Consider the following 23,494-nt stretch of genomic DNA (forward strand, 5'->3'; position numbering starts at 1 on the left):
CTCCTATTTTATTGGTTTAGAATACCAAGGAACCAGATCACAGGATTCAAGCACTCCTGGACTGGCAGAGATTTTTTAGAAGAATGACAGGAAGTCCATTTCATGGGACAGTGGGGAACAAATACTCAAGGCAAAGTTTTCACTCCACAGGAAAACTTGAGCCTGTACTAGTTTTAGTTCACACTGCCTATCACCAGTTTGTTGGCATCCCAAACCTTTCTAAGATGTTTGAAAGCTACACTGTGAGTTGAAAGAATGTATAACCCAATGAATAGGTTTTACCCTCCCCTTTGAAAACAGAAATCATGAGGGACATGGTATTCCTTTCAGCTGCCACCTGCTAACTCCACCATGTTGCACATAGACCTGTGTGAATTCGGTAGAGATGTGAAGGCAGAACCTTTATGGTAGAACAATGTGAAACATGACTCCGATCTCCCTCCACCCTAATCATTTCACATCAATGAGGTGGAACTCTTCAATGGCTGTGTGTATTTTAAATCACATCGAGTTTTCTCCCCAGCCACCTCATCAGTCTATCTCTAAGCAAGTGTCACAGCAGGACTAAGTGAGTCTCACACAACTGAAGACATGTCTGTCTGTCTGTGTCCTGTGGCTTGGCAGGGCACTGACCCTGAGCTATTACAAATTGTCTCAGCAGGGCTTATTGGCTGGAGCAGATTGCTTTGGCTCAGGCAACAGTCAGCACCCATGCAGGTAAATATACCCTGGGCTACAAGGCATGAAACTGACAAGGAATAATGGGCCCTCCACAGTAAGACACAGCAAGTGCACACTGAAACCCAGCTCTGAACCAGTCTTGGTGAGTTGCCCTGCAGCAGAAATCACTTACTTTATGTGCCTAGCTTGGAAAGGTTGGGCTTCCTTTCCCTCCTGCAGAGCATTCAGCAGGCTGCTCAAACTGCCTGGGATTAGGGATCTGAATCTGATGTAATGATATGCCTCACCTGCACCCTCTTCCCTTGTCCAGCAAATCATTTCAAATTCAATAGAATTACAGGTTTGCAAAAAATATGGAAACACACTTATGACAGTCTTTGGTAAAATAATTGAAAGATGATTAATGTAATTCCATGTAATCTTTAAAAGAAAAAGAGCAAAAAACAGTTTGGTGTCATCTCTGGCAAATCCGTCTCTGGAATGTCATAAACCAGGCTAAATTCTCCAGCACATGGAAACCACCTTGCCAGACCCTTGTGCCCAGAGGCAGAGCAGCTGCCCATGGTGCAGGGTTAGCTGTGCAACCACATGAAGTCCTGGCAGGACCCAGAAGTCTTCTGTATCAGTCATGAGAGAGGCTGTAGTCTGACCCAGAGGAAACACTTCTCTCAGACCTGCCCCACATGGCAAAGCCCTGATTTAGCAAAATATGGAAATAAATGCCTAAATATAAGACTAGTACATGATATAAAGTAAATTAATGGGACTTCCAAAGTATATTTCATGTGCAGGAGGACTACATGGCATCGCATATCTGACAAAAGGACGGCAATATTGCAATACAATCTCAGATTTTAAATATTTTTAAATTGGATGTTTTGTCTTAAGTCAAACAGGGTAGTATTTAGTTTGTTTTTTAATTTTATCAGAGCTAGACAAATTACATTTAGTCCCCCAGATGTGATCAACAGTTTTAAAACCTAGCTGATCCTAATCCTCTTCCATAACTCTGCTCTGCCCTGGATATCATCCGCTGACCTCTGTGTCACAGTGCTTTAAAAATGTACAACTTGCTGAACTCATTACACTGCTGACTTGAAGCATGAATATGTAGCAGCTGTTCTCATTAGCCTATAACGCTCAGAGGGCTCTCTGAAGGGTAAGTTACATCTCCCACAGTGGCTGAGTGATTGAAACAAAAAATACAACCATAAAATAATATTGCAAATCTATTTTAGGCCTGGGGAGAGTGTTTCCTGGTTAGACTGAGGTTGGAGATGCTGTAAGAAACATACTAGAAACAGCTGGAGCTGCATTCAGCCTCATGAGAAGGCAGGGAGTGGGGACAGGATGAATGGACACAAACCCAAAACAATTGCAAAACCACATTATCACGTTTGTGCTGTTTGTCAAATTTCATTTCCCTTTCCTTACATATGAAAACTCTTTTCTCTGAATCCCATTTTATAGCATAGATTTTTATTTCCCTTGTGCAAAAACAAAAGCCAAGTTATTTTTTACATATATTCTAGAAGATGAATAGTGATTACAAATTATGAGGCTGATGATACAAAGCTAACTATTAGAGACCAAAGGGTAAGGTTCATGAACTCTAAGCAGTCAGCTTCACTTCCACAGGCAGTTACGACAGAGCTCAGTTTCATATGAAACCTCCCATTATACCAAATCAAGTCAATCTAGAGCTCTTTGCTGCCTTATCATACATTATGAATAAAGGAGAGATAAAGAAGACAGAGACAGTGAAAACAGAGACAAAGAAAACAGAGATAGGGCTAGAGAAAATTAGCATTTCCTGCAACCTGCCACTTGTCACAAGTCAAGTGCCAATTCTCTTTAAACATTTCACTCTCAAACCCATCTGTCTGAACTCCAGTAGGCAAACTGAAGGTGCAGCACACTTGAAGGACCTCTGAAGTGGAGAAGGAAGAGGAAACAGCAAAGCAGTTCAAAGGAAATGTTCAGCCACAAGGGAAATGGAAGAGCTAGATATCCTCAGACCACTTTGCCTTGCACCCTACTAGCAACACCTGTCTAACTTTGGGATTGTCTGAGTAGCTAATCACAGACAGTTGCAAGCAAAGTGCTATGGGAACGCCAGAAACAAGCACAGTTTCCTTGTGAAACACTCCAGGTCCTCAAGTGGGTACAGCTAAATACACTTCTGGGCTTCATAAACTAAATTACAAACATGAATACTAACCAGGACGTAATTCACTTTCTTTCTCTGAACATTAATCTCTAAAATTTTAACTGTGTCTTTAATATAGGCTAAAAGATCACATAAGCTAAATGATCATGTCAGCTGCATAGCTTAAGTTGTGCCAGTTTTTCCAAACTACTTGACCATGGTGGTTGCTCCCTTCAACTCTGAGGGAAATGCTTTTATGAGAAAGTGTTAGGGTGGAGAGGAAGGAAAAACAAGTTTAAACAACTTTGGTTTATAGACAGTTTTTACAATAGCAGAGTTCGATTAGTACATCCGAAACAGGAACCTGAAAAAACCTAGAGCAAAAACATCAGACAGAAGGTGTTCAGAGGGATCAGATGCATATCTCAGAAAAATCTATACTTTTATCTTTTTAGGGCCTCCAGAAAAGAGCTAGTTTCTGGTTTCTGATCTGACTTTGCAGACCCAATTCCTGAACAGTTAAGTCCGTATCAGTAGCTTTCAGATAGATGCACCTGTGTTATCATCTTCTGTTAACATAGCACTGTTGAGGAATACTTTACAGAGCCATCACAAGGGCTATGTCCATGCAGGACCCAGTGAACTTTGGCACAGCATCACACAAATCCTATGATATTGCTTCTAGATCCTAGGCAGCAAGGCCATGCCACTTACCAGGTCAGAAAATTGCTGCACGGCCTTTTATTGCACCCCAGGTAGACAAGTCCTAACTTGCTCTATATGTTTCATAATAAGCCAAAGAACCCACTTGCACTTTGTAAATTCCACTAAATACTTGTCAGGAAAGTGCTGTAATAAACAAGATAATGATTCACATGCCACAACAGATGAAAGTTAGATGTCTGGAAGGATTATGACCCTCCCCTCAGCACCTACCATGTCTCATTTCTGACAGGGGCAATGAGCAGGACATGTGTGTACATACAATGCTGTGATTCTCTGCGTTTACATAAACATCATAACTGTGGTGTTCAATGTGAACGGAAATTCTAAATTTGCCAAGTTTTTAACTGCACTCATTTGCCCACTTAAATATTCATATCTAGTAGGAGGGCATTAGCCTCTGGGACAGGTAGTGACCATGTAGGATGGTAACTACTGTAACTAACTGTCCACATAGCTGTCTGCTACATGAAAACCAGTATTTCTCGTAGACAGTGCCTACTTTGTCCTGCTAAATCCATCCCTTAGATGTTGACTGAGCTAATGAATGACTTCTCAAAACTGAACTCAGATACTCGAGAGTGACATGGAGGGCTGAAAAGCAGAATGATGAGTAAAACCTCAAAGGTTTGATAAGACATAGGGTTTATCTGGAACAAAATTCCGCATTTTTTTCCTAATTACTATGTTGTTGGTCTGCTTACAGACAATAAGGCACTAAACACTGCCAAGACCCTTACACAATCCCAGTGGAATTCAGCTTGCAACTGGTAAAACAAATAATTTGTAAGCACACTGAATGATGTGGTCTTGTATGTACAGATGTCATTTTCCAACATATAATACAGTGGAAAAAGTCAAAATGTTATTATTTGAAGTAAAATGACCATCTCACGTTGTACCTTCTGTGAAATGTGGTTTTCCCTACACTTCTATGGCTAGCCTAACACTTGTAAGTGCAAACAAGAGTATACATACAAAACACATCTCATCTGTGCAACCACTGGTCGTGGAAGGAAGGCAGCACAAGGAAAAGACCTTGGAGATCATCTAGACCAACAATTAACCTAACACTGACTGTTCTCAACTACACCATATCCCTCAGCTCTATGTTAACTTCTCTTAAACACCTCCAGGGATGGGGACTCCACCACCTCCCTGGGCAGCCCATTCCAATGCCCAACAACCCCTTCTGTAAAGAAATGCTTCCTAATATCCAGTCTAAACCTTCCCTGGTGCAACGTGAGGCCATTCTTTCTTGTCCTATCACTTGTTATTTGGTTAAAGAGGCTCATCCCCCGCTCTCTGCACCCTCCTTTCAGGGAGCTGTAGAGGGTGATGAGGTCTCCCCTCAGCCTCCTCTTCTCCAGACCAAACACCCCCAGTTCCCTCAGCCGCTCCCCGTACGACCTGTGCTCCAGACCCTGCACCAGCTCCATTCCCCTTCTCTGGACACACTCGAGTCATTCAGTGTCCTTTTTGTAGTGAGGGGCCCAAAACTGAACACAGGAATCGAGGGGCGGCCTCCCCAGTGCCGAGTACAGGGGTCAGATCCCTTCCCTGTCCCTGCTGGCCACGCTATTGCTGACACAAGCCAGGATGCCATTGGCCTTCTTGGCCACCTGGGCACACTGCTGGCTCCTGTTCAGCCGGCTGTCAGTCAACACCCCCAGGTCCCTCTCTGACTGGCAGCTCTCCAGCCACTCCTCCCCAAGCCTGTAGCGCTGCTGGGGGTTGTTGTGGCCCAAGGGCAGCCCCCGGCATTTGCCCTTAGTGAAACTCACGCAGTTGGCCTTAGTCCAGAGATCCAGCCTGTCCAGATGTCTCTGTAAAGATGTCTCATCAACTCTGTTTAGAAGCTTTTGTGACAATTATGTGAAAAGTTTTGAAAACTTGCCTTTGAAAACATCTTAGACTGAGAACTACTCTTTGGACTAACGTTAAAGCAATTATACAAGCCAATTATTTTTTTTTCTTCATATGGCTTATTTCATGGGCTTTGTTTTTATCTTTATTAATTAAAAACTCATTTGTTTGGAGAAAAAAAAATTACATTTTCAACAATTATGACAGCTCACACTGCTCTTTTCAGAAAACTGTAAATGACCATTTACAGCTGAAAAACTGTTCTTAATTAGCCCAAATATACCTGTATTGTATATCTGTATTTATAACTTTTCTCTGTACTACTGGTAATTCAGAATCCTGAAACAGGTAGTTAGCTTTAACTCAAAATATTTTCATCCTTAGCATGATTTTAATACTTTTTCAAATTATAAATAATTTACAGTGTGAGAGCAGGATAATGCTACACGATTTTGCAGTCTAAATTTCCTACACTATGTGATTACCACTTCAACAGAATACCTCTCTCTACTGTTACTAACTCTCATAGTGCATAAACATCTGCAATAAAATCTATCACATAGAATACGGTACTATAATGTACTTACAATGAAGAACAACTTGTGCAGTTAAGATGCTTTGAAATACATTTTATATCAGTTGTACTCTAATTAAAGCTGAACAAAGTCTCATAATAGCATGGGAATATTATGGGTATAGTTTGGTAGTTTTGGCTCTGAGCTCATAAAACACAGACTTGCAAAAAGAATTGTTCTGACATGTTCTAACATGATGCTAACACAATTACAAGCATCACACATAAAGAGGGAGGAAAGTGGCAAGTTGAAGACAACTTACTTTTTTTTCTTCCCAGGAGGAATCAGACTGGGTTTTCTCTTCCTGATTTTGCTAAAAGTGTCTCTGACTTACCCACAAAAGAAATCCAGAAAAACCTCCCTAGCCAAAAGAGTAAGTCATTCTATTACTTGTTTCAAGCATGGCCAACTGCAGATCGTGGAGATGCTTAAGAATTAAAAAACAGAGAACAAACCTGCTTAGTACATTCTCCTGCTCTGTACACAAACACTGCCTTTGTGTTGTGGCAAGCACTTCTTATTTTTACACCAGCCTTGTATGGTTGTGTGAAGCTAAAGTGCAGTCCTGGCACAGATCTGCCAGTTCCTATTACAGTCGTTTTCCTCTCTGACAAAGGAAGATCTGTGGCACGCGTCCCTGTGACAGCTCTGTGGTACTCGGATGTCCCACTGGCAGAAAGCAGCTGCATCACTACTGAGCATTTGGTCTGATGAGTCGGCTTAGTTTTCTGCGTGAATAAAGTCAAACGTGGCAGGGCTGAGATTAAAGTCCTTTAGTTGCCATTCCTGAGGCTGAATGTTACAGTGCTGACAAATCCATGTTTCTTTCCTCACAAGGACCAATTTAAGGTCCAAGCTGCTGTCACTCTTATCTATGCAAAAGTTTCCATCAGTAGTGTGGATAAGATGTGGCATAATGAGAATTATGATGATAAGTCTCTAGCTCAGCATGATGAGAAGAAAATCTTGCCAGAGGCTTTGTCATGTAGCAGTGCTCTTAGGACATTATTTTAGTGTATTCCTCAAATCCTTACTTGTATTTGAACCATGTATCTACCGCATAGAAACTAAAAGAGATTTTTATGAGCACACGGCAGTGATGAAAAGGGGTAAATGCTGTTTAAAAAAACCTTCATTATTTTATTAGTATATGAGTGCCTTCAGATATCCTCCTCTCCATCTCTCACATGTCTTTATCCTTTTCCTCCTGCTACACACCCTACCCCAAAACTACAGTTCTGATGCAGTAGCTATAAATATTCTGCAGTCAGGACTCTGTAAATCCCAGACATCACAATAAACTGACATACAGCAATTCTCTATGAGCAAAGCTTGATGATATTTTTGGATTCAGTTTGTTTTTCTCATGGGCAGCAAGTTTAATTAATCATGTAGTTGAGGAGCTATTGAAACTGTTAAAATTATTCAGATCGAATTGGATTAATAAATTTAGTTGAAATATATTAAAAAATCAAAATTAGTTCTATAACTGCTTCAAAACTAACAAATGTAACAAGACAGACTTTAAACACAAACAGACAAAAAGTCACTGAATTTAAGTTGTCCAACGGATTACAGTAACCGGATCAAAATTATGGCTATTCAAACATTTCTATTAATGATAGGTGAAAGTCTAGTGACTAACAGTTAAATTCTATAAGAAACTGAAATATACATACTCAGTACTTCCCAGTACAAGGTCAAATGTAATATATCTCTATGTTAAGGTCTAGTTTCACTTTCAATTTTGAGTGCATTTCAGGGTAGGCTTCTAAAAATTCTTAGAAGGTGGTATATTTTTTCTCATCAATTTGTGTTCAAGTTGACTTCTCTGAATAGGTTCATCAAAATGATCTGTGAATTACCACCTTAAAATTTTCAAAGCTTGTAATAATTTTCTCTTAATCGTGAATGATCATGCAACCTTTGCAAGACAATACACAGATTTCCAGAATACAATTTGTCGCTTTAGAATTTACCTGCTTTGTGGTTATGCAGTGGAATGAATCTTCATGACTTGCAAATGCCAGGAGGTTTCCACTTCCGATGCACAGTCACAGTCTCCTCAGCAAAGAGGCACAGTAATAAATAGCATTTTTTCATCACTCTGTCAATACATTCCACAAGGGAAGTGAGGCTTATTATTGCTATTTTACACAGGAGGGAACTGAAAAAAAAGAGAAGCAGAGTTGCCCTGGCAAACACCCTGGCATGTGTCCCCCATGGAAGTAGATCACACTGCCTTACAAAGTGTTGTGGATTCCCAGTACAGATCCGAACACCTCATGGCATTCCTCTCATACTGAGGGATCTCAGTAACATGTAATGCTTATGCGATGCTCAGAATGTTACATGAACTTTTCTGGATTTATCTGCATGACAGTAATACACTTAAACTTGTAGAGTACAGCATCCCTGTTGCAGCAGTTTATTTCTAGACTACACAGAAGGGGTATGTGTAAGTTAATTATTTTGGAAAAGTGGTTCCTATTTCTATTTCCTTTTAAATAGATCAAGTTCAGGATGCCTTCAATTACAGTATCTTAACTGTAAGAGCAAAATACCTCATTGATTCAGTACACACATGTCTCTGGCAAACTATCTCACTCAGACTAGAGATTCTGGCAATAGAGGATGTTCTATACATATATGTGGTCCAGTGAATATGCATGCTATTTGATGCAGACTTCACTGCACAGAAATGTAAATCAAGGAAGACAGTGAGCATTCCAGTACAGGAACAGGTGTTTTGGGTGAACACCTCTTCCTGACCAAAGGGAGGTGAGCAATCTGAGAACTTCGTCTAGAAGAGACATTTTAGCCAATTCAGATAAATGAATCCTCCAGGCTATTGTAACTTCTGCCAGGAACTGATTCATCTGCAGTAGGCTTCTGAATCTGGATGATGGAACTGTGATGAAAAGAGCAAACCTCAGTGTTCTTTACAAAACAGGATTTTCCAGGTTTGGTCTTCTCCCATTACTTTTTGCAAAAGTGCATCAAGTCCTGGAACAGGTAAAGATCTAACTTCTTAATAGCGTTTGACAGATGTTTTCAGACAGAATATTGTTTTTCTCATTTTAACCAGAAAACATCACTTTTTAAATGAAAGACATTCTTGAAATAGGCATAGTGTTGCAGGTAAAAGCTGAACCAAGAAGAAACTCTGCTTAGCTCTCTGATAGTACTGAAAACAATTTTGAAAATTTTAAAAAATTATTTAGGTCTAACCATGCTCCTATAAAACCAATAACTCTAAATCTTACAGTATTCACTTCTGGAGTCTTTCCACTGTCGACTACTGTTAAGAAATCATGTACACAAGCGTGATACCTTATCCAAAATAAGGCTGAACACACATTTTATCAATTTAAGAAATGGATCATTTCCATATCTACTTTCATCTGCTAGCATAATACCCCTACTTCTTATATCATGTTGGCCATTTCCATAGGACATGCAAATTAAAAAATGCAAAGAGAGACATAAGATAAAAAGATTCATAAGTTCCTAAGCACGAAATTAAATTCCAAATCTATATTCAGATTTGTCAGTTCTCAAAGAATTATCTGTGTAAGAATGTTTACATAAATATCTATATGCAGGTAAATACTTTGTCAAAGAGAGATACAGTAAGCATTTAAGATTTTACAAATATATCATGTAGGTTGTTGTTATATGAATGATTATCTAGAACAGAATTCAAGGGTGAATCAACACAATTTATAATTACTTTAACAACTTTTGTTCTGTCTACATAATCTTCTGTTACTCCTGATACAAAAATCTTGTTATCCTCGATGCGAAAGAAACAGTAAACAAAATAAAACCTGTAAACAGAAGACAATACTCACATCTTTCATCATCACCACGAAGGCAATGATTCATCTGAAGCACAAATTAATTTTTGACTCATAGAAAACCAATATGCCTTGCTTTTAATGTTGTAAATTACATGACCTCAAAGCAATAATCATATTTTGCATTTTGATAGAGCTTCTCACCTGACTTTTTTAATTGTAGTGTGTTTAATCTGTTGGTAGTTATGTGCTATGTTCACACCGAGACTGTAAGGTCTAGGAGGGAAGAATCTTCTTATCCTTTCTAATAGCTGCTGTAGTGGGATTCTCTCTCATTATAAGGACATTTTAAGTTATCTCCAGCATTCAAGCCCTTCAGAACGATTAAAGAAGATCAGTCATTATTATATTTGCATTATTTTTTAAGGGAACTCAGGCCTGAAGAGCTAATCTGAAGCTTTCAGGCATTTGATTCTGCCTAACAGACTCCATTCAGAGAAAATTCACATATGGATGTGTTCAGGCACACTAGACACATGCACATGCCAGAAGATGTTGTGCATTCCACTGTGCAAGTACGTGGAAGTAAGTGCTCTGTAAATATCCCACTTTCTAAGCCCAGTGGGATTGCATGATCCAGTTTGGGCAAGTAACAGCTGGTACACAAGCAAATATCAGGCAGCAAGGTGAATGTAAACTGCCAGTTACAGCCTTTTCTGAACATCTTTTAGACCTCTTGAGCATTTTAAAAGCAGCATCTACTTAGTGGCACGGAGCTAGAGGAACAAGCTGATGGCCTCTCTATGGACTTTTGTTAGTTTTCCATGCAACGCTTCAACTCCCACCTGTACTGAGTTTAGCAGATTCCAGAAATACAGCTAGGAAACTGCAGACAGTATCATAAAGCTTACAAAACAGGAAAGTTATTTAGATCATCAATGCACTGGGCAGCTGTAATGACACACAAGTCTTCACTTGCATTATTTACCAAGAAAATGGATCTCTAGGGGACCTTAGGGCTGGCATACACAGCCTTACAGAAGTAATGAGCCACTGTATAACACAAACAGGCTGTTGCTTCTGAAAAAAACGATCATGTATACAAACACTCAGCTTCAGTGTTCCAGTGTACATGCTGCCATTTAGAAAAGAGAGACAGAGGACGTTCTTCAGTCATTCTCTATGGTCTGGGAAAGCAGAACTGCAATAGAGGTTTCTCTATCAAATGACTAATAGAAAGAGTGGCTGGCATTGCATTGGCACATGTGGATACAGTGTCTTAATTGTCAATAAGTACTATCATTACTGATCTGTAAAATTTAGATCACCTGAAAAGTTCTAGCACTCTCAGCATATGGGTGCTACCTTTCCTTTGCTCATCCTCTATAGGTAAGGTTAGACTCTTAAACACCTGAAGATCTGATGTTACAATTGTGGAGCCTGTAAGTTAAATTGCCCAAAATATTTTTTTCCTCAAGGAGCACTTCCTGAACATATATATTTTCTATGAATTTGTACAGTTTCTGGATTTGAAGAAATGTTTATCTGATTCTAGACATAACAGGTTATAGCCTCAAATTTCAATTAACGGCAAGAAAATTGCCTGATTAAACCTTCCTGTGCTCTCCTACTTGATTCCACCAGAAATACAATATTCACAAAAGCTGAAAAGCAGCTTTATTCTTGACTCTTTATTTACTTTTGCTATTTTCCTCCTATATTTGAACAGTAGAAAGCAAAGGAATATATACATATCATTGTAACTCTGTGATGTTTCCAAATACAGTTTAAATGCTTTACCTTATATTTACATCCTATTATTATTTTTTATAAAAGTTTCCCTTTTTTTCTAACAGCTACAGTTGTCATATTCTCAAATGTTAATTAGGAGAGGAAAGCATTTTAACTATATTTTCTGTCATGGAAGGGAACTAATTGAATGATATTTAAAATTCTGATAATGAACAGTCATTTCCATTCTACACATGTGAAGCTAATATTTAAAAAGTATATATCATAATACTGGGAAGTTGCTACCTGCCCATTATAAACACAGAATAATATATTATTTTGGAGAAGGAATGCACAAAATGTTGGTAACAGCTTCAGCATCGGATATTTCATATTTACTCTTACTCACCTATATGTGCTTTAAAAGGTCTGAGTAAGCTATAGATAGATTTAGTCCAAAATATAAAATAACAGCTTTTCAGCATCTATGGCATGAATTCTGACTCTTTCGGATTTATGCTTTTTAATCAGTGTCTGATTTTGTCTCCTGATACTGTGGATAGAATCATGGGCCTAATAATATAATTCACAAAACTCTTATAGGATTTCAGTGAATCTCAGTATATTAATTATCAATCTGTTCATCACCCCCATAGAAAAAAAAGAAAATTTACTATTCTATGCCTTTGATATGACTAACTGGGTCTCAACCCATCAGGATCTCTCAACCCGCCAGTAATCTCACCTTTGATAGGAATCATGTCCCAGGCAATGCAGCCACATGAAGGTTATGGATTGCTGTGAAATTATGAAGCTGCTCAGTGGTGCCTCCTCATGTACAGAGTCTTGTCCAGAGCTACTCAGGTGGTGCAAGATAACTCACCCTAAGTGAAAGCGAAGATAAGACACCTTGTTTAGGCCATGAAAGAATGACTTGTGGCGAGCGGATAAAAACTGGACTAACTGACATTATCCTAGACAAAAGAATAGAAGAAAGGTCTGTGAATTCACCATGCTGTTTGTTGGCAGAGGCAATGCATAGTGCTGGGGTATTTTATCCTTTTTTTTTTTGGTAGAAAATTCACATGAGGTAGGCAGGGGAAATTGGTCCTAATATAGCACCACTATTTACAATCAGAGTTGTGACTCTTCATCCCTAACACCCTGAGTTGTGTTTTCAAGAAAAATAGTTCATTCCTGGCTGTATAAGACAGCTGTGATGATATGATCTCGCATCAGACAGGATAATTTTATGAACTGTTTAACACAGACATCTTTATCTTTTGTGATCTTAAAATAACAAAGGGAATCTTCCTCCTTCCTCCCATGGAAGCTGAAGGACATCTGGTAATCTTTCCAGAGATGAAATACTGTTTTACATGCACCATTTCCCTGCTTCTGTTTAGCTAAGGAACAGTGTTCTATTTTCCTTAACATGTCTGTGGGGAGATAAAAGAAGTTTGTGATGTTAGGATATTATATGCCAGTTATTCAGACTATAAATGGCAATGTTCATCTGAGAGTATTTTGAAAGTTACAGGTTACGGACACCACAGAAATGATGTGGCCATCTAGCTAAACCGTGAAACCAGAGTGATCGTAGCAGCAGAACGACATTTTTAAAAGCTCTCATTTTACACTTTGACCATGGAAGACTGACAGCTCTGCAATTATCACTGAAAGAGCGTGCTTCCAAATATATTCAGGTCAAATATCATGACCTACACATACTCACAAGAAGGTCTCAAGTACAGCTGCTTACTGAATGGCTTGTGTGCTTCTTTCTAATGCAGTGATGGAAACAATAACAGGTCTACAGATAGGGATGAAGGTGACTGAAGAGGATTCAAAAACATCAAAGGACACTACAACCCACTCCAGGCTGCTGACAGGAGCAGTGCAGTGCACGAGATGGGGATCATGTGATGGGTTGAGTCACAGGTTAGCTAAGCAGTCATTTCCTCATCCACCATTGCACAACCCATACTAACCTATACTGCAATTGCATCCACTCTTGATCATACTCCCCACCGCTCTGCAAAAGGAATGAAAAATGCCACAATATTTGAAAAGATATATTTCTACCAGAGGTTTCTAAAATGTTTCCTTCTCCTTCCTGTAAGCACTTGGGTACCATCTGTAGAAAAGCATTATTACTTCTCCTCCATACCCTGTGTGGGACTTAAGAGGCAACTGGAATGAAATGCATCATTTTAGGACAGAAAGGTTTTTTTCACTTTACAGCTATCAGACACTGCTATAGTATTATTAAAAGTAGATTGTCTCTAGTTTCTCATTTGATAGTTGTGTCTTTGTTGACCCCAGACAAAACATTTTAGGATGCTGGCATACATTTACTTCACGATCTAGCGTTTCCTAGACTGTCTCTTTCACGCACATGTGTATTAACACAAGGTACATATAGCACTCACAACACAATTACTGTGATGAAGATCTTTCCAGACTTTTGGCAGGAAGTTGCAGGGGAAGGGAAGTTAGTTCTACACTCTGTGCAGAAAGGTGTCTCTACACTCTTAAAAGGTGTCTGAAAATCAGCTTATCATTTTCCAAGTAAGAACAAAAGAAAATGACAGTTTAAGATGTCTCTGAGTGAAAATGATGTCTTTTATATAGTTGTAATCTTGACATGCCAAGGCAGCAAGGGAATTAAGTGTGTAAATGATATCACATCTACCTCACCACCATTTCAGTCCAAAAATTGCAGACAAAATCAGGAGGCAGCTTTTCAAAACTGAGCTGACAAGCTGAAGTAAAAATGTTTGTAAACACACCCTGTCTATTCTTCTTGCATAGTAGGTAACTGTCTTGAACCTTCTTCCTAAGCTTTTCTAATAAAGAATGAATACTGATGCAAATTTGGCAAACCAGACTGTGAGATGAACTCTCCCAGAGCAACTGACCTTTCCAGACGCCAGAGAGCTGGAGGCTGGAGGATGAGTAGTTATGAAGCCCCTTCACATCTGCCAGGTTAATGTGATTTTTACAGAAAAGCCTGCATTAGAGAATGATACAAAGTGATTATGTGTCTTACCAGCCGGAATTTGAGCCTGACTAGATATAAATCAGTCCTGAGTTTTATGGTTTTACAGCGATCTCTCTCTCTTTTTTTTTTTTTTTTTTTTTTTTATAGTGAGCTTTGTCACAAAAGTCAGTAAATTTGGGCTGGGGTCTAAAATACCAGTTTTCTAAGGTTTTTGGTTACTGTTTTTGCTAGACAGCACCAACTGTTTAAGATACATATACATATCAAACACACACATATATATGTTTTAGCATTTGCACTATATTTAGAGGCTCAATACAATCATGAAATGCTTAGCTGTACCTCTTTTATTGACACTGCCTTCCTCTTCTATGACTAGTTTCCTCTAAGGAAAATATGACGTGTTGGATGATCTCCCATCTTCTGTTTAGAGAGGAAGTATAGAGGCCAACCAACATTTGTTTTTTTGCTAATCTTTAGTCACTGAAGAACACCTGCAGCCTAACTGTTAGCTTGTTCTGCTGCTCAAGGTATATAACTACCAAAATGCACTGTTCAACGTAGGAAAAAATTGACATTACGTCACCTGGGAATAAAATAATTTATAATTTAGATGTAACTGTATAAAGGATACACACAAAGCAGAATAATTCAAAAGACAGATAAGTATCAATTTAGAATCATAAACAGAAAGCCTACTTTGTAGCCCAGGAAGACAAAAAAGTGTGAAACAATGAAAGGACTTTACCTTCTACTTTCATTACAGTCACAGCAACAGTAATATTACTGCCACAGCGTGCAATAAGAAAGTAGGAGGGAACAAAATCTCCCTCCCACTTTGTGTTTCACCACATTATCCTATCTAATTATCTTTCTGATACAATGAAATGTCTTTCGTATAATCAAATTGCAAATAAATACAGGGAACAGACCAAGATACCTAGGAATTCCCAGAACACCTCCACAAATGTTTCCACACCACAGAGAAAAAAATATTCCCTGTTCAAGATTTCTGATAGATGTAGGACTGTGGAGTTACCAGTAATATAAAATAATACATGTTGATATGTGTTTCACAGCAGCTGTTGACATTTCAAAACAGTAATGTGCCTGGACTGCACATTTACATTACTTCATCTCAATTTCATACTTGTTGAGGTCATATTTAATTCTCATGCCTTATCAACATCATAACATCCAACATCAGCCACAGATTGGTTTTCATACCTTACAATCTATAGACAGGCAACCTCCATGAATTTTTTCTTCTTGGTCTCATGTTATGAATTCATTACATCACTGGGTTTTTTGTGACAGTCTGGATCATACATTATACATGTAACACAGTACATTATTGTAGAATATCAACACCTGAATGAAACTCTCAGAAAATCAGGATTAGGATCAGGATTAGATCAAAACTAGAAGAAGCAAAAGAGAATCAACAGCTCTAAAGACTCCAAAATGCTTTTTGAACTCTAAAAGTTTAGACTACATCCTAGTCATAGGTGGTTTTGGTTAAGAGCAAAACAATTGCTTGTTGTATATTACAATTCTGATTGTTTTCCTTTCTTATCTTGCCATATTAATACACTGATATGTTGTATGAACATTCTTTCTGCTATTTCTCTACATCTATATTGAACTATGCATTTCTTCTTTCTAGGCGCTGTGCTGAAGACATTTTGCTACTCTCAAATATGGGAATGGAGTAATGGGAAAGTCCCATCAGAGGGAGGTGAAAGACTTGCATCAGAGAGAGGAATGCAGGCCTGTGTTCAGAAAGACACGTGAGATGAAAACAGGACTTCGCAAGAAATTTGGTGACATTTTCACTATTAGACAACACAGAGAAAGAGTGGAAAAAATGTCAGAGTGAAGTCATTTGCATGGGTTGCTGCTCATCAGTCAGCTGGTGTGCAGAGGTTGACTAGAGAAAGATCTGACTGTGGACAGAGGAAAAAATGTAACTTGGCTCAAGGCCTTGTCTTTCAGAGGTAAGTTTCATGGTAAATTTGAAGTCTTTCATAAAACTGACATGTCTGAAAGTGACTGGGCAAATACGAATTGGTAAGGTTTTTTCTTATTCCTCTCTCCATGACCCCAAGCAATTCTGTAATCTATTGGTGCCTCAAGTTGCCTGCTCTGAAAAGGCAGACTGAGGATGTTGGCCTTATCTGAGGGGATTTCAGAAAACCTTTCAGAAAGGCTTCTGGCTGAAATACATTGCCTAGACTGTTTCTACAGACAAAAAAATCCCAACCAAACAAACAAAAAAACCCACCAAAAAACCAAACCACCCCCCAAAAAAGCCCAAAACAAAAAAAAACCACCAAAACAAGAACTTGCAAAGGGTGTTACATCCTATCAAAATAGATGTGTAAAATATTAAAATGTTGAAGTGCTCTGTTTCTCTTCAAAAGCCTTGTCTCTGTCTCTCCAGTGACTACAGAGGGAGTCTTGATGACCAGTTTAAAGCAGACACCTATAATAGCCTATAATAGTGTGTCTCATTTGTCAGGAACTGAATTTAAGACATCCCTTAATTACTACATTCCTATGTAATATTTGTGTGCCAGTAGTTCATCCATACATGTAGACTTACCGCACCAATAAACCACGCATGTATAGATAAAATGTCCTCTTATCTTTAATCTTGAATCTTGACAGCATTGAGGGATTAAAAAAAACCCCTCAAGCTGATCTCTCTGATTCAGTCCTTTCCTGAGCAGGATCTGTTTTGCTTTTATTCATTGACTGTGATCTCATATGATTTAGGTGCCTGCTAGTCACAACCACTATGTTCTCCCTCAGAAACAGCTCCTCTGCTGACCTCTACAACCGTGTCACACTTCATGCCACTTCCTTACAGGAGTCCAGGGTACTGCAAGGGAACAAAATGCATTTTGAAACCCCCAGTGGCAAGAACTGAGCCCACTGTTCTGGCCACACAACTACAGAAGATTCAGCACAGTGTTCAAAATGTGAGCTTGATCTTGAATTCTTTACTTGGGTGATGCTACCACTAAATCAGTAGAAATTTTGTTTAAATAAAAATACAGATCCAGGTTTTTAGGTGGTGAATTTATTTTTGTAAACACCAAGATTATATAAATATATATATAAGAATATATATACATACATGCATTTTTTTTGAGTAGATAGAAATTGTCAGAGCTAGGAGTGAGAATTAATCATGCAACTCCCACTGACTCAGTACAAAGCTCCCTTGTTCTTTTAAAAACCTGCCCCATCATCTACATCTTTTTCTGACTTGGTAGAGCTGTGGCAAAGAAGACATTTCACTAATGACAGCTGTTGGTTTATATTTTCCTTCAGCTGCAGGGCTAAAACAAAAAAAAAAAAAAAAAAAAAAGGAAACAAAGCCTCAAGGAAACAATGAGAAAGAAATAGGGAGTGCAGACAAACAGGCAGAAAGCAGCATACTTAAGATATCTCACAAGGGAAGGAAGAACAAATCTGCCAGCTGTTCCAGAGAAACTATAATCTTTAATGTTCCTTCTGTACATTTAGTTAATTCAAATGATACTTCTTTTACACTAAATCCAATGTTTATTTTTTAATATATTACTTGTATAGCCATCTTTTGTGTAGGCAGATGCAGTTATCTGCCCATTTTGCTGAAATGCAACAGGCTATTTAGTAAGTAACTTTCTCAAGTTTTGTGAGTTATGATATTAAGCTGCAGAAGACTGATCTTTAAATCCATAATATCAAATATTTCCTCACTGATTTCATTGCTAAAGGTTTTTTTTGGCCTACAATAACCTGCAAACCTGCAGAGACCACACAGTTAAAAAGGCACTGTCCTAACAGGTGACACTTTTACCAAAACTTTTCTGCAATACATATAGGACTGGGCACATTTTGTCCAAATTATAGTGACTTTGCAGTCCTACTGACTCTGATAGAAGATACTTCAGGATTTTCACATGGGTAAATGGCAGCCAAGTCACTCTGCTTTGAGAGAAGGGTAAGAACTTTGCACCATTGCAGTTGGTAGGTTTTAGTATCCAAACAGCTCATTTTGCACCAACTATGGTACATTACACTGCATAGTTCAGGTCTATCTGAATCTGTAGTGTGCATCTACATATTTGATTTGTCCAAGCTTGGGTAGGTAAACCAAGAGGGGAAGAGCACTACATCTGCAGCCTGTACTTGCCAGATTTCAAATCCTACACTCTGATGTGTGACTGGTTTAGAGCTTTTATTTTTAAAGTTTCCTGAAATAAAATAACACCCCAGTATAGGTTTTTTTCCCATTAGCTTCATTCCTGTAGAAGATTAAATCTTTCTTGCTTATTTTCTCCCCTCTCCCACAAAAATAGAAAGGAAATAAATGTTCCAAAGTGGTTATCCAGCATGAAAAAAATCTGCAAAGGGAGTATGAAGTTAAAGACCTGTAAACTGTGCCCACTACCTACAACTGAGAAATAAAGCCCAATTGAATTGCACTCCAAGTAAATGTATTCTGCATTATTTGGTGTACTGTCTTTTTATGTCTGTCCACTCTTTGCTAATAAAAAAGCCTTACAATATCCTATATGCTATTCTGAGATGATTTCTTTGTGGTATTTGCATTTGTGTCAGTCACATACTGTGAATATTACCTCTTCAAATAGGTAATCAACATTCTCTTGATTTTCTCAGGAAGTCTTCTTACTTTTCCTAAACTAAACACATTGCTAGAGCAAAGGCAGAGCACTTATTTTGTTTCAGAACTGACGTTACCACGTGTATGGTAATGAGGATTTGTCAGTTCTAGTTCCTCATATTTAATCTACTAGTTTTCCTTATCCCTTGGACAGGTTTGCTCTTAATTTTTCAGGCCCATGATGTTTTGCTTCAGTAAACTCCAGTGCAGACAACCTGACAAGGTGCTACCCAGGGGCATTAATTTCTATGTTGCTAGGGAAACTGTATGTACATGAAAAAGGAAGCAAACATTTTAAATGGTCCAGAACTCCAATTTAAGACCCTTAGTGATTTTTACAGGTTTCATGTAGTGGCATTTTAAAGGGACTAAAACAAGAACACTTATGACACTTGGCTGAAATATTCTGTATCCTTCAAGTCACTTTCTAGTCACAGTTTTAAGTACAAATCACAGAAATGTGCACTATACTTTTCAATATCTATCACCCTGTAGCCATTGTTGTATGCTCTCGACTGTTGCAGACAATCATGAGGAGGGAATTAAGATGCTCCACACAACTGCTTCATGGTAGCAAAGAAATCTGGTGAATTGCAATGGCTGGCACAAGACTGCATTGCCAATGCCATTGTCCTCCCACAGTACCTTTGTAAGGGACAAGTTTAAATAACACTATTCCATTTGCACAAGTAACTTGTTTTCCATTTTGCACACAGGTCTGACAGATTTCACAGATTTCATTGTAATTCACTAAATGTTGAAGAAAGATCCTTGATAAAATGGGGTGGGGGGGGAAGCAGTAATTTCTTGTGGAGATTTTCAAATACGTTCACAAAGAAATATTTGGGGGCTTTTGGTTTTGTTCAGAAGTGGATATATCCCTGATTTTTTTTTTTTTTTTTTAAGTTTTGGCAAAGTATCCAGAATATCCCCTAATATCATGAGGTAGTCTCTGATAAAAAAAAAAAAAGTATGAGTTCATACTTTTCTGCCTTTAATTCTTTCTCACATGCAAGAAGGCAGGAGTCAGAAGAAGCATGCAGAGAAGGCAGAGAAATCAAGAGATTAAGACATGATAGCTAGAAAATAGAGCAGCTCCTACACTCAGATAGGCAATGACATGTCACACTCAGGCCCAGGGATCACATTTCTAATTTTTGCAAACACTTGGGGGAAAAAAAAAAAAAGAGAATATGCTTTGCTGTGGAAATCCTAGGACTTTTCTACCTGTAGCAAAAAATTCAAGTCAAGCAAGAGTATGATATACTTATTCAAGAATAAGGCTGTGTGTGAGAGTTACGCATAAAGAAGACATCCTTAAAGACCTGCACATTAGATACACTTTTAAAGAGCTCAGTCCATTTCCTTCTCCATACAGTCACCTCATTTGACTTTACACATTGTCTGCCTTCATGAAAAAACCTTTTTAATCTATTAATGTAGCTGAGATACATCCAACTGGTATAAGCAGCACAAATGTAGACCAGCTAAAGATAGGAAAAAAATGTTAAACAATGTAGCAAGTTTACAATAAGAATGACTGTCCTTTAATATAGATTAATAAAAAAGAGGAGATGGACAAGTTGCAGCAAGGAAAATTCTCATTAGACATATGGAAAATTTTCTCCCCAGGGAGAATGGACAAACACTTGAGCAGGCTGCCCTGAAATTTTGTGGTGTCTCCATTCCTGATGATTAAAACTCAGCAAAAAAGGCCTCTGATCTGACTTTGAGATTACTTCTGAATGGACCAGATGACCTCTAAAGGTCTATTTCAATTTAAGCCATTCCAAAATGCTGTGATGGTGGCACTCCCTTTCATTTCTTCACTGCAAAAGTGTAACAGTTCTAGAAGTGTTACCTTAACCAAATAGAAGTAACACACCTGAACATAAACTGTAGCATGCAAAATAAATACAGTACGTGAGAAAGAAGAACAGAGCAGGTGAATCAGAGTTCCATTTTGGTCATCAGGAATATATATAAAAATGTGTATACATACACACTTATTGACTTAACCAACAAAACAGAATGCAAAAATCCCACCAGTTTATTTTTCCCTCCAACCTGAACATCAACAGCACAGAAATATATCTGCTGTGATTTGCATGACACACTATAACATTTATGTCATCCCTTCCAGTTCCAGTAAAGCTGAATATATTGTAGTACAATACCATAGTTCATAGTTATAGTCAGACCCAGTTGTCTATTCTATATACTTCAAATAAAAGAATGAACCAGACATGAAGCAGGTAGGGACAACTTCTGCTATCTGGATTTTTGAAACATTGGTTTCATGGTGACAGATAACTTTTTTTTTTTAAACATGGTTGCATATATTAGATTTCAAGAATCTGAAAAGAAACAAATTACAGTAATGGGAAAAGAAAAACATTTAAAAAATTTTTTTTGTTTGTTTGTTTGTTTTAGTAAGAATGTGAAACAAGCTTGGAAAAGAAATGGATTTTAAAAAATAAAAGAAACTCCTCGCTCAGTGGAGCCATTCCTGGAGAAATTCCACTTTAGGAGAAAAGAATAATATAGGTTGAGACAGAAGACCTTTTAAATTTATGGATTTAGAACTGCACTCCTTGTAAGTTTAGAAGTGCATTATTCTTTCCTGCACCAAACCTGTATGAGAATTCCTAAAGGCACATTAAACTTCTTTTCCATCTCTCATGTCCCAGAGTTGTTTCTAACAGTGTGAAAGCACCAGGATTCGTCACCCTCTTACCAAAGAATAGGAAGCAACTTAAGCAAGACAGATTTCAGCATTGCAATGTAGGCCTGGATGCAATCTATTTAAGCAGATTCTGGTAATCCTCCCTACGTATCTTGTGTGCCATCCTCTAAAGCAAATAATAAAAGTGTTTACCACTACATCCAGGAATACAGTCCTATGCTGAATTCCATAAGCAGCAGCTAACTGGAAGATTTTCACTTTATAAAATTTACAGGAGCACAGTAAAAGAAGTTCTGCTCGGAGCCAAAACATTGTAAACTCTGAGAGACTTCATAGCAAGACAAAAGCCTCCAAAACAGTTTGAGAAAATAATAAAGATTTTGGATTAGTTTGAGTGTTACTTAATAAATGACAATTTTTATGCAAATGCGGTATTCATGAAATGCTTTGTTCCCTCTCTGGCTGTGGGCCCTACTCTGCACCGAACAACACAGCAGAGGGAGGAGGTGCCATATTCTCTCCAAGCTGGGGGCATGCAGTGTACTGCTGGTGTTCCCTTCAGCTCCCCACTACCCAAAGCCTTTGCCAGGGACATTGTCGAGTCACACTGTCCTGGTCCAGGGCCATGGCCCCCTGCCACATATGCTCCATTAGAACTTTGACTGTTGACACAAGGTTGGTGTGGTCTGGTTACTGTCTTCACTTTAATGTATTTTAACATAAAATCCTAACAGATTGCACTCAATGATAGCAAAGGAAGCTTCATCTGCAGCATCTGGCTTCCAGGCTCTGGATGGGAAAAAGGAAACAGGCTGTATTTATTAAAACAGGATAAACAATTGTAAACTAGCAAGATATGCTTTTGTTGTCTTTAGAAGATGCAGAGGTAGATCATATTGTCTAGTGTGGTTATCATTTTGAATTTGCTGAACAGAAAAAAAGCTCTGCGCTATCACACAAAAGAGCCTCCTGCCTGCTAAGTTTGACATTTTGCTGTTCCTTACTAAGTGTTCTGCTTGTGCAACCCCACCAAGTTTCCCCTACGTCACTCTTGCAGCCTGTTTCCTGGTCACTTTGGCCTCTGCAGGAACTTGGCAAACCTCTTCTCCATGTGGATGCTTATGTGTCATAATAAATTGTCCCCTCCCATCCATCCGCCCACCCACCCATTTAATAAATGTGCAGAAGTGACCTAGGATTTCCTCCACAGGGAATGGGCAGCAAATAAGTGGAATCAGGCAGCAATCTCCATATTTCAGTGACTTACACATTTTCCCCTACAATCACGATACAATAGCGCTCTCATACACACTGCTGGTTGTCCAGCATAACAATAGCTCACAAATATCAACTTCCCAAGTTACTATCCCTTGACCAAATTTCACTTTCCCCTTTCATTGTCCCTTGACCACATGGGTCTTGATCATATGGATACAACTGCTATTATCACACTAATGCTGAGTCCCAAAAAACTGGGACATTCTTTCTTTCCCTCCAATCTCTAAAAAGCATCCTGTTTTATAGACTAGAATGGGCAGACATGAAAAATTGCCCTTCCCTCATTTTTCTCTGCCAGGCTCCAGAGTCTACATCCAAAGTCG

The 23,494-nt window shown here is 38.5% G+C and overlaps 1 long non-coding RNA gene across 1 annotated transcript in view; it reads left to right on the forward strand.

The window, feature by feature from the left end:
* Positions 1 to 17,635, forward strand: part of LOC141973646 (uncharacterized) — an 80,192-nt gene extending 62,557 nt beyond the window's left edge. Inside the window, exons 3-4 of the long non-coding RNA XR_012635583.1 lie at positions 16,196 to 16,526; positions 17,344 to 17,635. This is a non-coding gene — a long non-coding RNA (uncharacterized LOC141973646). The remainder of the gene's footprint in view (positions 1 to 16,195; positions 16,527 to 17,343) is intronic.
* Positions 17,636 to 23,494: the final 5,859 nt, after the last annotated feature.

This window comes from Athene noctua, chromosome Z (genome assembly GCF_965140245.1).
Source record: "Athene noctua chromosome Z, bAthNoc1.hap1.1, whole genome shotgun sequence".
Taxonomy (NCBI): domain Eukaryota; kingdom Metazoa; phylum Chordata; class Aves; order Strigiformes; family Strigidae; genus Athene; species Athene noctua.